At 45.1% G+C, this 12,373-nt stretch overlaps 30 non-coding genes across 30 annotated transcripts; 15 read left to right on the top strand and 15 right to left on the bottom strand.

Annotated features, from left to right (window-relative positions):
• Positions 1-416: 416 nt before the first annotated feature.
• Positions 417-488, bottom strand: trnae-cuc. Its single transcript has one exon. It is a non-coding gene; the product is annotated as a tRNA-Glu (tRNA).
• Positions 489-2,301: 1,813 nt separating this feature from the next.
• trnay-gua lies at positions 2,302-2,388 on the top strand. The gene is given in 2 exon segments: positions 2,302-2,338; positions 2,353-2,388. It is a non-coding gene; the product is annotated as a tRNA-Tyr (tRNA).
• A 60-nt stretch (positions 2,389-2,448) lies between these two features.
• On the bottom strand, positions 2,449-2,520 carry trnae-cuc. The gene has a single exon. It is a non-coding gene; the product is annotated as a tRNA-Glu (tRNA).
• Positions 2,521-2,879: 359 nt separating this feature from the next.
• trnay-gua lies at positions 2,880-2,966 on the top strand. The gene is given in 2 exon segments: positions 2,880-2,916; positions 2,931-2,966. It is a non-coding gene; the product is annotated as a tRNA-Tyr (tRNA).
• Positions 2,967-3,026: 60 nt separating this feature from the next.
• Positions 3,027-3,098, bottom strand: trnae-cuc. The gene has a single exon. It is a non-coding gene; the product is annotated as a tRNA-Glu (tRNA).
• A 358-nt stretch (positions 3,099-3,456) lies between these two features.
• Positions 3,457-3,543, top strand: trnay-gua. The gene is given in 2 exon segments: positions 3,457-3,493; positions 3,508-3,543. It is a non-coding gene; the product is annotated as a tRNA-Tyr (tRNA).
• A 60-nt stretch (positions 3,544-3,603) lies between these two features.
• Positions 3,604-3,675, bottom strand: trnae-cuc. Its single transcript has one exon. It is a non-coding gene; the product is annotated as a tRNA-Glu (tRNA).
• Positions 3,676-4,034: 359 nt separating this feature from the next.
• trnay-gua lies at positions 4,035-4,121 on the top strand. Its single transcript is given in 2 exon segments — positions 4,035-4,071; positions 4,086-4,121. It is a non-coding gene; the product is annotated as a tRNA-Tyr (tRNA).
• A 491-nt stretch (positions 4,122-4,612) lies between these two features.
• Positions 4,613-4,699, top strand: trnay-gua. The gene is given in 2 exon segments: positions 4,613-4,649; positions 4,664-4,699. It is a non-coding gene; the product is annotated as a tRNA-Tyr (tRNA).
• Positions 4,700-4,759: 60 nt separating this feature from the next.
• trnae-cuc lies at positions 4,760-4,831 on the bottom strand. Its single transcript has one exon. It is a non-coding gene; the product is annotated as a tRNA-Glu (tRNA).
• Positions 4,832-5,189: 358 nt separating this feature from the next.
• On the top strand, positions 5,190-5,276 carry trnay-gua. Its single transcript is given in 2 exon segments — positions 5,190-5,226; positions 5,241-5,276. It is a non-coding gene; the product is annotated as a tRNA-Tyr (tRNA).
• Positions 5,277-5,336: 60 nt separating this feature from the next.
• On the bottom strand, positions 5,337-5,408 carry trnae-cuc. The gene has a single exon. It is a non-coding gene; the product is annotated as a tRNA-Glu (tRNA).
• Positions 5,409-5,913: 505 nt separating this feature from the next.
• Positions 5,914-5,985, bottom strand: trnae-cuc. The gene has a single exon. It is a non-coding gene; the product is annotated as a tRNA-Glu (tRNA).
• A 359-nt stretch (positions 5,986-6,344) lies between these two features.
• On the top strand, positions 6,345-6,431 carry trnay-gua. Its single transcript is given in 2 exon segments — positions 6,345-6,381; positions 6,396-6,431. It is a non-coding gene; the product is annotated as a tRNA-Tyr (tRNA).
• Positions 6,432-6,491: 60 nt separating this feature from the next.
• trnae-cuc lies at positions 6,492-6,563 on the bottom strand. The gene has a single exon. It is a non-coding gene; the product is annotated as a tRNA-Glu (tRNA).
• Positions 6,564-6,921: 358 nt separating this feature from the next.
• On the top strand, positions 6,922-7,008 carry trnay-gua. Its single transcript is given in 2 exon segments — positions 6,922-6,958; positions 6,973-7,008. It is a non-coding gene; the product is annotated as a tRNA-Tyr (tRNA).
• A 60-nt stretch (positions 7,009-7,068) lies between these two features.
• On the bottom strand, positions 7,069-7,140 carry trnae-cuc. The gene has a single exon. It is a non-coding gene; the product is annotated as a tRNA-Glu (tRNA).
• Positions 7,141-7,498: 358 nt separating this feature from the next.
• On the top strand, positions 7,499-7,585 carry trnay-gua. The gene is given in 2 exon segments: positions 7,499-7,535; positions 7,550-7,585. It is a non-coding gene; the product is annotated as a tRNA-Tyr (tRNA).
• A 60-nt stretch (positions 7,586-7,645) lies between these two features.
• Positions 7,646-7,717, bottom strand: trnae-cuc. Its single transcript has one exon. It is a non-coding gene; the product is annotated as a tRNA-Glu (tRNA).
• Positions 7,718-8,075: 358 nt separating this feature from the next.
• On the top strand, positions 8,076-8,162 carry trnay-gua. Its single transcript is given in 2 exon segments — positions 8,076-8,112; positions 8,127-8,162. It is a non-coding gene; the product is annotated as a tRNA-Tyr (tRNA).
• Positions 8,163-8,222: 60 nt separating this feature from the next.
• trnae-cuc lies at positions 8,223-8,294 on the bottom strand. Its single transcript has one exon. It is a non-coding gene; the product is annotated as a tRNA-Glu (tRNA).
• Positions 8,295-8,600: 306 nt separating this feature from the next.
• Positions 8,601-8,687, top strand: trnay-gua. Its single transcript is given in 2 exon segments — positions 8,601-8,637; positions 8,652-8,687. It is a non-coding gene; the product is annotated as a tRNA-Tyr (tRNA).
• A 60-nt stretch (positions 8,688-8,747) lies between these two features.
• trnae-cuc lies at positions 8,748-8,819 on the bottom strand. Its single transcript has one exon. It is a non-coding gene; the product is annotated as a tRNA-Glu (tRNA).
• Positions 8,820-9,178: 359 nt separating this feature from the next.
• Positions 9,179-9,265, top strand: trnay-gua. The gene is given in 2 exon segments: positions 9,179-9,215; positions 9,230-9,265. It is a non-coding gene; the product is annotated as a tRNA-Tyr (tRNA).
• Positions 9,266-9,325: 60 nt separating this feature from the next.
• On the bottom strand, positions 9,326-9,397 carry trnae-cuc. The gene has a single exon. It is a non-coding gene; the product is annotated as a tRNA-Glu (tRNA).
• Positions 9,398-9,755: 358 nt separating this feature from the next.
• trnay-gua lies at positions 9,756-9,842 on the top strand. The gene is given in 2 exon segments: positions 9,756-9,792; positions 9,807-9,842. It is a non-coding gene; the product is annotated as a tRNA-Tyr (tRNA).
• Positions 9,843-9,902: 60 nt separating this feature from the next.
• Positions 9,903-9,974, bottom strand: trnae-cuc. Its single transcript has one exon. It is a non-coding gene; the product is annotated as a tRNA-Glu (tRNA).
• Positions 9,975-10,332: 358 nt separating this feature from the next.
• On the top strand, positions 10,333-10,419 carry trnay-gua. The gene is given in 2 exon segments: positions 10,333-10,369; positions 10,384-10,419. It is a non-coding gene; the product is annotated as a tRNA-Tyr (tRNA).
• Positions 10,420-10,479: 60 nt separating this feature from the next.
• trnae-cuc lies at positions 10,480-10,551 on the bottom strand. The gene has a single exon. It is a non-coding gene; the product is annotated as a tRNA-Glu (tRNA).
• A 358-nt stretch (positions 10,552-10,909) lies between these two features.
• Positions 10,910-10,996, top strand: trnay-gua. The gene is given in 2 exon segments: positions 10,910-10,946; positions 10,961-10,996. It is a non-coding gene; the product is annotated as a tRNA-Tyr (tRNA).
• The last annotated feature ends 1,377 nt before the right edge of the window (positions 10,997-12,373 follow it).

The following is a 12,373-nucleotide window of genomic DNA, read 5'->3' as shown; positions in this document are numbered from 1 at the left end:
TTATCCAATCAAATCTAGCCGAGTGTCATTAATCTTATATCAAAAAAAAAAAAATCTACCTGGTACTGTTTTCAGTATAAAGACACTTACCTAGTGCTTTCTCATCAAATCATTTGACTTCATTTAAAAAGCATTACCAAATCCATGTGTTGATCTTCATATAAGATCAATAACACTTGGTTAGATTTCATTTTTTTCCAGTGTTTTTAGGGTCTTTTCCATAGGGCTCTGGTGTCCATCTGGTTTCGTGTCCCAGAACAGAGCCAGGTCCTTCGATAGCTCAGTTGGTAGAGCGGAGGGCTGTAGGTGAACAACCGGCCATCCTTAGGTCGCTGGTTCGACTCCGGCTCGAAGGAAGCGATGCTTTTTGGTGATCTCTTTGTCTGCGACAAGACCAAGGCCTGGCAAAAGCCGCATTCCCTGACCGGGAATCGAACCCGGGCCGCGGCGGTGAGAGCGCCGAATCCTAACCACTAGACCACCAGGGAGACATGCTGTTTGCCTTTGGTGGACGTGACGTCTTGCTCTCTGCGGGGCAGACTGCGGGAGATGGCTTCGCTGCAAAAACGGTTTATCCAATCAAATCTAGCCGAGTGTCATTAATCTTATATCAAAAAAAAAAAAATCTACCTGGTACTGTTTTCAGTATAAAGACACTTACCTAGTGCTTTCTCATCAAATCATTTGACTTCATTTAAAAAGCATTACCAAATCCATGTGTTGATCTTCATATAAGATCAATAACACTTGGTTAGATTTAGTGTTAATTTTGTCACCTATTTTTAATTTAGTCTTAGTCTTAGTCTTGTGACGAAATGTCCTTTTTAGTCTTTGTCATATTTAGTCATTCAAATATCATTTTTGTTAGTCAAGTTTTAGTCGACTAAAAGTCTCGTCATTTTAGTCTAGTTTTAGTCAAAAGAAAACTAAAGGTATCTTAGTCTTAGTCAACACATTTTAGTCTTTTTTTTTTTATAACAAATTATTTCTGATTACCATTTGAGTCAAATAGTGTTTCACACATCTCAATTTTCCAACAATATTGTGTGTCCACAGGGTTACTCGTCTGTTATAATTAGTCATTCTGATTTTTTGTCAGTCAGTATGTTTACATTCACAGGTAAGTCGAGCTACAGTTATAGCTTGGCTGGGATTTGACCATAGACAGTAAAAGATTTGACCGGACCACTGTCATATTCGTAGACCAGTGTTTCTTAAAGTGTAGGTCCGGGGATCACTGGTGGTCCGCAAGCTATCCCAAGTAGAACGCGAGCAGACGTGGTAAAATATAATATAGATGAGTTGTTTGCAATATTGAACCAACTTGTATGTAAAAACAGTTCTACAACACTGTCTATGTAAGATATGCCAGTTTAAATCATACAGTATGAATCCACACAATAAGCAAAGTGCAAAGACAATAAGCAAGGTGGTTCAGTGAGTAGGCCTATTGTGTAGACTAATTATAGGCTATTGTTGAAATAGGTCTAATCTTTTTTTTTTTTAGCTAGGGTTAGTTAAGTAGTCCTGAAAAAGTTTGAGAAACACTGTCATAGGCCAAAGTATTAATGTTTTACTCCGCCTCGCTAGATGGCGATATGCGCCCAAACACAACACATTCCCCAAACAGACTCTCCATCTTAGCCATAGCTAACTTGCTAGCGAACTTTCCATATTAGCTTACTTGCTAGCAAACTTTGCATCATCAGTCTAACTAGTTAAATAGTTGACATTACATGAGGAACATTTTCGTATGGACATTCTGGGGGATGTTAATTTGTATGAGAGAAGCTTCAACTTCTGGGTATGTAGCATTGTGGCATAAAGCTTAGGTAGTTAGCTTGCTAACTCTGGCAGAAATCTCCAGTGTTCTTGTTCCATGTAGTTTTGTGTTGCAGCAACAGCACGTAGACTAGCCTACAGGAAAGCTGTTGCGTATGAACTCATTCGGAATATTTTGAAAACATAACAGCTAGATATTCTGTCTTCTCATTTTGTAGACGAGAATGAAGAGAGATTTTATCTTAGTTTTTATTTCATGCAAAACATTTTAGTCTTGTCTTTTTTCGTCAACAATAATGCATCTTAAGATAGTCTTAGTCAGTGTTTCAGGACATTACTGCCGTCTCGTCATCGTCTCGTCTTAGTCATGAAAAAAAAGGTTGTTGACGAACATATTTCCTCTCGTCTCGTCTGACGAAATTAACACTAGTTAGATTTCATTTTTTTGCAGTGTTTTTAGGGTCTTTTCCATAGGGCTCTGGTGTCCATCTGGTTTCGTGTCCCAGAACAGAGCCAGGTCCTTCGATAGCTCAGTTGGTAGAGCGGAGGACTGTAGGTGAACAACCGGCCATCCTTAGGTCGCTGGTTCGACTCCGGCTCGAAGGAAGCGATGCTTTTTGGTGATCTCTTTGTCTGCGACAAGACCAAGGCCTGGCAAAAGCCGCATTCCCTGACCGGGAATCGAACCCGGGCCGCGGCGGTGAGAGCGCCGAATCCTAACCACTAGACCACCAGGGAGACATGCTGTTTGCCTTTGGCACGAGTGGACGTGACGTCATGCTCTCTGCGGGGCAGACTGCGGGAGATGGCTTCGCTGCAAAAACGGTTTATCCAATCAAATCTAGCCGAGTGTCATTAATCTTATATCAAAAAAAAAAAAAATCTACCTGGTACTGTTTTCAGTATAAAGACACTTACCTAGTGCTTTCTCATCAAATCATTTGACTTCATTTAAAAAGCATTACCAAATCCATGTGTTGATCTTCATATAAGATCAATAACACTTGGTTAGATTTCATTTTTTTGCAGTGTTTTTAGGGTCTTTTCCATAGGGCTCTGGTGTCCATCTGGTTTCGTGGCCCAGAACAGAGCCAGGTCCTTCGATAGCTCAGTTGGTAGAGCGGAGGACTGTAGGTGAACAACCGGCCATCCTTAGGTCGCTGGTTCGACTCCGGCTCGAAGGAAGCGATGCTTTTTGGTGATCTCTTTGTCTGCGACAAGACCAAGGCCTGGCAAAAGCCGCATTCCCTGACCGGGAATCGAACCCGGGCCGCGGCGGTGAGAGCGCCGAATCCTAACCACTAGACCACCAGGGAGACATGCTGTTTGCCTTTGGCACGAGTGGACGTGACGTCTTGCTCTCTGCGGGGCAGACTGCGGGAGATGGCTTCGCTGCAAAAACGGTTTATCCAATCAAATCTAGCCGAGTGTCATTAATCTTATATCAAAAAAAAAAAAATCTACCTGGTACTGTTTTCAGTATAAAGACACTTACCTAGTGCTTTCTCATCAAATAATTTGACTTCATTTAAAAAGCATTACCAAATCCATGTGTTGATCTTCATATAAGATCAATAACACTTGGTTAGATTTCATTTTTTTGCAGTGTTTTTAGGGTCTTTTCCATAGGGCTCTGGTGTCCATCTGGTTTCGTGTCCCAGAACAGAGCCAGGTCCTTCGATAGCTCAGTTGGTAGAGCGGAGGACTGTAGGTGAACAACCGGCCATCCTTAGGTCGCTGGTTCGACTCCGGCTCGAAGGAAGCGATGCTTTTTGGTGATCTCTTTGTCTGCGACAAGACCAAGGCCTGGCAAAAGCCGCATTCCCTGACCGGGAATCGAACCCGGGCCGCGGCGGTGAGAGCGCCGAATCCTAACCACTAGACCACCAGGGAGACATGCTGTTTGCCTTTGGCACGAGTGGACGTGACGTCTTGCTCTCTGCGGGGCAGACTGCGGGAGATGGCTTCGCTGCAAAAACGGTTTATCCAATCAAATCTAGCCGAGTGTCATTAATCTTATATCAAAAAAAAAAAAAATCTACCTGGTACTGTTTTCAGTATAAAGACACTTACCTAGTGCTTTCTCATCAAATCATTTGACTTCATTTAAAAAGCATTACCAAATCCATGTGTTGATCTTCATATAAGATCAATAACACTTGGTTAGATTTCATTTTTTTGCAGTGTTTTTAGGGTCTTTTCCATAGGGCTCTGGTGTCCATCTGGTTTCGTGGCCCAGAACAGAGCCAGGTCCTTCGATAGCTCAGTTGGTAGAGCGGAGGACTGTAGGTGAACAACCGGCCATCCTTAGGTCGCTGGTTCGACTCCGGCTCGAAGGAAGCGATGCTTTTTGGTGATCTCTTTGTCTGCGACAAGACCAAGGCCTGGCAAAAGCCGCCTTCCCTGCCCGGGAATCGAACCCGGGCCGCGGCGGTGAGAGCGCCGAATCCTAACCACTAGACCACCAGGGAGACATGCTGTTTGCCTTTGGCACGAGTGGACGTGACGTCTTGCTCTCTGCGGGGCAGACTGCGGGAGATGGCTTCGCTGCAAAAACGGTTTATCCAATCAAATCTAGCCGAGTGTCATTAATCTTATATCAAAAAAAAAAAAAATCTACCTGGTACTGTTTTCAGTATAAAGACACTTACCTAGTGCTTTCTCATCAAATCATTTGACTTCATTTAAAAAGCATTACCAAATCCATGTGTTGATCTTCATATAAGATCAATAACACTTGGTTAGATTTCATTTTTTTGCAGTGTTTTTAGGGTCTTTTCCATAGGGCTCTGGTGTCCATCTGGTTTCGTGGCCCAGAACAGAGCCAGGTCCTTCGATAGCTCAGTTGGTAGAGCGGAGGACTGTAGGTGAACAACCGGCCATCCTTAGGTCGCTGGTTCGACTCCGGCTCGAAGGAAGCGATGCTTTTTGGTGATCTCTTTGTCTGCGACAAGACCAAGGCCTGGCAAAAGCCGCATTCCCTGACCGGGAATCGAACCCGGGCCGCGGCGGTGAGAGCGCCGAATCCTAACCACTAGACCACCAGGGAGACATGCTGTTTGCCTTTGGCACGAGTGGACGTGACGTCTTGCTCTCTGCGGGGCAGACTGCGGGAGATGGCTTCGCTGCAAAAACGGTTTATCCAATCAAATCTAGCCGAGTGTCATTAATCTTATATCAAAAAAAAAAAAATCTACCTGGTACTGTTTTCAGTATAAAGACACTTACCTAGTGCTTTCTCATCAAATCATTTGACTTCATTTAAAAAGCATTACCAAATCCATGTGTTGATCTTCATATAAGATCAATAACACTTGGTTAGATTTCATTTTTTTGCAGTGTTTTTAGGGTCTTTTCCATAGGGCTCTGGTGTCCATCTGGTTTCGTGTCCCAGAACAGAGCCAGGTCCTTCGATAGCTCAGTTGGTAGAGCGGAGGACTGTAGGTGAACAACCGGCCATCCTTAGGTCGCTGGTTCGACTCCGGCTCGAAGGAAGCGATGCTTTTTGGTGATCTCTTTGTCTGCGACAAGACCAAGGCCTGGCAAAAGCCGCATTCCCTGACCGGGAATCGAACCCGGGCCGCGGCGGTGAGAGCGCCGAATCCTAACCACTAGACCACCAGGGAGACATGCTGTTTGCCTTTGGCACGAGTGGACGTGACGTCTTGCTCTCTGCGGGGCAGACTGCGGGAGATGGCTTCGCTGCAAAAACGGTTTATCCAATCAAATCTAGCCGAGTGTCATTAATCTTATATCAAAAAAAAAAAAATCTACCTGGTACTGTTTTCAGTATAAAGACACTTACCTAGTGCTTTCTCATCAAATCATTTGACTTCATTTAAAAAGCATTACCAAATCCATGTGTTGATCTTCATATAAGATCAATAACACTTGGTTAGATTTCATTTTTTTGCAGTGTTTTTAGGGTCTTTTCCATAGGGCTCTGGTGTCCATCTGGTTTCGTGTCCCAGAACAGAGCCAGGTCCTTCGGTAGCTCAGTTGGTAGAGCGGAGGACTGTAGGTGAACAACCGGCCATCCTTAGGTCGCTGGTTCGACTCCGGCTCGAAGGAAGCGATGCTTTTTGGTGATCTCTTTGTCTGCGACAAGACCAAGGCCTGGCAAAAGCCGCATTCCCTGACCGGGAATCGAACCCGGGCCGCGGCGGTGAGAGCGCCGAATCCTAACCACTAGACCACCAGGGAGACATGCTGTTTGCCTTTGGCACGAGTGGACGTGACGTCTTGCTCTCTGCGGGGCAGACTGCGGGAGATGGCTTCGCTGCAAAAACGGTTTATCCAATCAAATCTAGCCGAGTGTCATTAATCTTATATCAAAAAAAAAAAAAATCTACCTGGTACTGTTTTCAGTATAAAGACACTTACCTAGTGCTTTCTCATCAAATCATTTGACTTCATTTAAAAAGCATTACCAAATCCATGTGTTGATCTTCATATAAGATCAATAACACTTGGTTAGATTTCATTTTTTTCCAGTGTTTTTAGGGTCTTTTCCATAGGGCTCTGGTGTCCATCTGGTTTCGTGTCCCAGAACAGAGCCAGGTCCTTCGATAGCTCAGTTGGTAGAGCGGAGGACTGTAGGTGAACAACCGGCCATCCTTAGGTCGCTGGTTCGACTCCGGCTCGAAGGAAGCGATGCTTTTTGGTGATCTCTTTGTCTGCGACAAGACCAAGGCCTGGCAAAAGCCGTATTCCCTGACCGGGAATCGAACCCGGGCCGCGGCGGTGAGAGCGCCGAATCCTAACCACTAGACCACCAGGGAGACATGCTGTTTGCCTTTGGCACGAGTGGACGTGACGTCTTGCTCTCTGCGGGGCAGACTGCGGGAGATGGCTTCGCTGCAAAAACGGTTTATCCAATCAAATCTAGCCGAGTGTCATTAATCTTATATCAAAAAAAAAAAAATCTACCTGGTACTGTTTTCAGTATAAAGACACTTACCTAGTGCTTTCTCATCAAATCATTTGACTTCATTTAAAAAGCATTACCAAATCCATGTGTTGATCTTCATATAAGATCAATAACACTTGGTTAGATTTCATTTTTTTGCAGTGTTTTTAGGGTCTTTTCCATAGGGCTCTGGTGTCCATCTGGTTTCGTGTCCCAGAACAGAGCCAGGTCCTTCGATAGCTCAGTTGGTAGAGCGGAGGACTGTAGGTGAACAACCGGCCATCCTTAGGTCGCTGGTTCGACTCCGGCTCGAAGGAAGCGATGCTTTTTGGTGATCTCTTTGTCTGCGACAAGACCAAGGCCTGGCAAAAGCCGCATTCCCTGACCGGGAATCGAACCCGGGCCGCGGCGGTGAGAGCGCCGAATCCTAACCACTAGACCACCAGGGAGACATGCTGTTTGCCTTTGGCACGAGTGGACGTGACGTCTTGCTCTCTGCGGGGCAGACTGCGGGAGATGGCTTCGCTGCAAAAACGGTTTATCCAATCAAATCTAGCCGAGTGTCATTAATCTTATATCAAAAAAAAAAAAATCTACCTGGTACTGTTTTCAGTATAAAGACACTTACCTAGTGCTTTCTCATCAAATCATTTGACTTCATTTAAAAAGCATTACCAAATCCATGTGTTGATCTTCATATAAGATCAATAACACTTGGTTAGATTTCATTTTTTTCCAGTGTTTTTAGGGTCTTTTCCATAGGGCTCTGGTGTCCATCTGGTTTCGTGTCCCAGAACAGAGCCAGGTCCTTCGATAGCTCAGTTGGTAGAGCGGAGGACTGTAGGTGAACAACCGGCCATCCTTAGGTCGCTGGTTCGACTCCGGCTCGAAGGAAGCGATGCTTTTTGGTGATCTCTTTGTCTGCGACAAGACCAAGGCCTGGCAAAAGCCGCATTCCCTGACCGGGAATCGAACCCGGGCCGCGGCGGTGAGAGCGCCGAATCCTAACCACTAGACCACCAGGGAGACATGCTGTTTGTCTTTGGCACGAGTGGACGTGACGTCTTGCTCTCTGCGGGGCAGACTGCGGGAGATGGCTTCGCTGCAAAAACGGTTTATCCAATCAAATCTAGCCGAGTGTCATTAATCTTATATCAAAAAAAAAAAAATCTACCTGGTACTGTTTTCAGTATAAAGACACTTACCTAGTGCTTTCTCATCAAATCATTTGACTTCATTTAAAAAGCATTACCAAATCCATGTGTTGATCTTCATATAAGATCAATAACACTTGGTTAGATTTCATTTTTTTCCAGTGTTTTTAGGGTCTTTTCCATAGGGCTCTGGTGTCCATCTGGTTTCGTGTCCCAGAACAGAGCCAGGTCCTTCGATAGCTCAGTTGGTAGAGCGGAGGACTGTAGGTGAACAACCGGCCATCCTTAGGTCGCTGGTTCGACTCCGGCTCGAAGGAAGCGATGCTTTTCGGTGATCTCTTTGTCTGCGACAAGACCAAGGCCTGGCAAAAGCCGCATTCCCTGACCGGGAATCGAACCCGGGCCGCGGCGGTGAGAGCGCCGAATCCTAACCACTAGACCACCAGGGAGACATGCTGCTTGCCTTTGGCACGAGTGGACGTGACGTCTCGCTCTCTGCGGGGCAGACTGCGGGAGATGGCTTCGCTGCAAAAACGGTTTATCCAATCAAATCTAGCCGAGTGTCATTAATCTTATATCAAAAAAAAAAAAATCTACCTGGTACTGTTTTCAGTATAAAGACACTTACCTAGTGCTTTCTCATCAAATCATTTGACTTCATTTAAAAAGCATTACCAAATCCATGTGTTGATCTTCATATAAGAGAGTAGGGCTCTGGTGTCCATCTGGTTTCGTGTCCCAGAACAGAGCCAGGTCCTTCGATAGCTCAGTTGGTAGAGCGGAGGACTGTAGGTGAACAACCGGCCATCCTTAGGTCGCTGGTTCGACTCCGGCTCGAAGGAAGCGATGCTTTTCGGTGATCTCTTTGTCTGCGACAAGACCAAGGCCTGGCAAAAGCCGCATTCCCTGACCGGGAATCGAACCCGGGCCGCGGCGGTGAGAGCGCCGAATCCTAACCACTAGACCACCAGGGAGACATGCTGTTTGCCTTTGGCACGAGTGGACGTGACGTCTTGCTCTCTGCGGGGCAGACTGCGGGAGATGGCTTCGCTGCAAAAACGGTTTATCCAATCAAATCTAGCCGAGTGTCATTAATCTTATATCAAAAAAAAAAAAAATCTACCTGGTACTGTTTTCAGTATAAAGACACTTACCTAGTGCTTTCTCATCAAATCATTTGACTTCATTTAAAAAGCATTACCAAATCCATGTGTTGATCTTCATATAAGATCAATAACACTTGGTTAGATTTCATTTTTTTGCAGTGTTTTTAGGGTCTTTTCCATAGGGCTCTGGTGTCCATCTGGTTTCGTGTCCCAGAACAGAGCCAGGTCCTTCGATAGCTCAGTTGGTAGAGCGGAGGACTGTAGGTGAACAACCGGCCATCCTTAGGTCGCTGGTTCGACTCCGGCTCGAAGGAAGCGATGCTTTTTGGTGATCTCTTTGTCTGCGACAAGACCAAGGCCTGGCAAAAGCCGCATTCCCTGACCGGGAATCGAACCCGGGCCGCGGCGGTGAGAGCGCCGAATCCTAACCACTAGACCACCAGGGAGACATGCTGTTTGCCTTTGGCACGAGTGGACGTGACGTCTTGCTCTCTGCGGGGCAGACTGCGGGAGATGGCTTCGCTGCAAAAACGGTTTATCCAATCAAATCTAGCCGAGTGTCATTAATCTTATATCAAAAAAAAAAAAATCTACCTGGTACTGTTTTCAGTATAAAGACACTTACCTAGTGCTTTCTCATCAAATCATTTGACTTCATTTAAAAAGCATTACCAAATCCATGTGTTGATCTTCATATAAGATCAATAACACTTGGTTAGATTTCATTTTTTTGCAGTGTTTTTAGGGTCTTTTCCATAGGGCTCTGGTGTCCATCTGGTTTCGTGTCCCAGAACAGAGCCAGGTCCTTCGATAGCTCAGTTGGTAGAGCGGAGGACTGTAGGTGAACAACCGGCCATCCTTAGGTCGCTGGTTCGACTCCGGCTCGAAGGAAGCGATGCTTTTTGGTGATCTCTTTGTCTGCGACAAGACCAAGGCCTGGCAAAAGCCGCATTCCCTGACCGGGAATCGAACCCGGGCCGCGGCGGTGAGAGCGCCGAATCCTAACCACTAGACCACCAGGGAGACATGCTGTTTGCCTTTGGCACGAGTGGACGTGACGTCTTGCTCTCTGCGGGGCAGACTGCGGGAGATGGCTTCGCTGCAAAAACGGTTTATCCAATCAAATCTAGCCGAGTGTCATTAATCTTATATCAAAAAAAAAAAAATCTACCTGGTACTGTTTTCAGTATAAAGACACTTACCTAGTGCTTTCTCATCAAATCATTTGACTTCATTTAAAAAGCATTACCAAATCCATGTGTTGATCTTCATATAAGATCAATAACACTTGGTTAGATTTCATTTTTTTGCAGTGTTTTTAGGGTCTTTTCCATAGGGCTCTGGTGTCCATCTGGTTTCGTGTCCCAGAACAGAGCCAGGTCCTTCGATAGCTCAGTTGGTAGAGCGGAGGACTGTAGGTGAACAACCGGCCATCCTTAGGTCGCTGGTTCGACTCCGGCTCGAAGGAAGCGATGCTTTTCGGTGATCTCTTTGTCTGCGACAAGACCAAGGCCTGGCAAAAGCCGTATTCCCTGACCGGGAATCGAACCCGGGCCGCGGCGGTGAGAGCGCCGAATCCTAACCACTAGACCACCAGGGAGACATGCTGTTTGCCTTTGGCACGAGTGGACGTGACGTCTTGCTCTCTGCGGGGCAGACTGCGGGAGATGGCTTCGCTGCAAAAACGGTTTATCCAATCAAATCTAGCCGAGTGTCATTAATCTTATATCAAAAAAAAAAAAATCTACCTGGTACTGTTTTCAGTATAAAGACACTTACCTAGTGCTTTCTCATCAAATCATTTGACTTCATTTAAAAAGCATTACCAAATCCATGTGTTGATCTTCATATAAGATCAATAACACTTGGTTAGATTTCATTTTTTTGCAGTGTTTTTAGGGTCTTTTCCATAGGGCTCTGGTGTCCATCTGGTTTCGTGTCCCAGAACAGAGCCAGGTCCTTCGATAGCTCAGTTGGTAGAGCGGAGGACTGTAGGTGAACAACCGGCCATCCTTAGGTCGCTGGTTCGACTCCGGCTCGAAGGAAGCGATGCTTTTTGGTGATCTCTTTGTCTGCGACAAGACCAAGGCCTGGCAAAAGCCGCATTCCCTGACCGGGAATTGAACCCGGGCCGCGGCGGTGAGAGCGCCGAATCCTAACCACTAGACCACCAGGGAGACATGCTGTTAGCCTTTGGCACGAGTGGACGTGACGTCTTGCTCTCTGCGGGGCAGACTGCGGGAGATGGCTTCGCTGCAAAAACGGTTTATCCAATCAAATCTAGCCGAGTGTCATTAATCTTATATCAAAAAAAAAAAAATCTACCTGGTACTGTTTTCAGTATAAAGACACTTACCTAGTGCTTTCTCATCAAATCATTTGACTTCATTTAAAAAGCATTACCAAATCCATGTGTTGATCTTCATATAAGATCAATAACACTTGGTTAGATTTCATTTTTTTGCAGTGTTTTTAGGGTCTTTTCAGGGCTTAAATTTCACTGCGGGATTGCGGGTATTGCGCATAATTTGTTCAAGTCCCGCAACTCTAGCCATCATAATGCGAGAAATTCCCGCATACACTTTTACAGCCTGTCTGATGACGTTAATATAGCCTAATCATTAAGTGGCGTGAATGCGGTGCTATTGACCGGACTGATCAACTACCGAGTTGAATTGAACATAGCCTCATGCAGACGCACACACACACGGAGAGAGAGAGAGAGAGAACCACTTTGCGCTTACGCAAATAGGCTACGCTACCATGGCAAACTTTTACATCTGGAAAGAGCTCCTTGGTAACTATCCTGCTAGCTCAGGTCACGTCAACACTTGATCCCAGAAAGATTGTCTTCGACATGTCAACATTTATTGTATCTAATGACATAGAAAACATAATGATTTGCATACACATACCGTACTATGCACAGCTTTTATTCACTAGCGACTACAGCCTAAAACCGTCAGGTTGAAGGGGGGCTAATTACTCCATAGAATTACTCTCAGGTATTTTCTTAAAGTGACAGGCACTCAATTACACCTACTCATCACCAATGTGCACTCAATTGGACCTACACACCACATTAAAGATATGCCTAAGTGTTATAGGTTAAACGTCAATATGAGGCATTCAAATTACTAAATATGTTTAGCTAGTAGTAATTACTAGTAAAATGCTATACTTTTAAAAAATGCATTATTAAATAAATACACTCTATATGAATTCAAAAATATATGATAGAAACATATCACATAAGCTATCATTTTCAGTGTGTGTTTGTGTGTGTGGAGAGAGTCAAGCAGAATCTAGGATGTCCACTGTTGTGAATGATCCCACTACAGTATATATTACTGATGACGTCAGGGTGGTGGGGGCCCCAAAATCAAACACTTTTTTAAAAAAAGTATCGAAGTATTGAAATC

The sequence above is a fragment of the Alosa sapidissima genome, chromosome 10 (assembly GCF_018492685.1).
Source record: "Alosa sapidissima isolate fAloSap1 chromosome 10, fAloSap1.pri, whole genome shotgun sequence".
Taxonomy (NCBI): Eukaryota; Metazoa; Chordata; class Actinopteri; order Clupeiformes; family Clupeidae; genus Alosa; species Alosa sapidissima.
The sequence above is the reverse complement of the archived record's forward strand: the minus strand, read 5'-3'. Positions and strand labels throughout refer to the sequence as shown.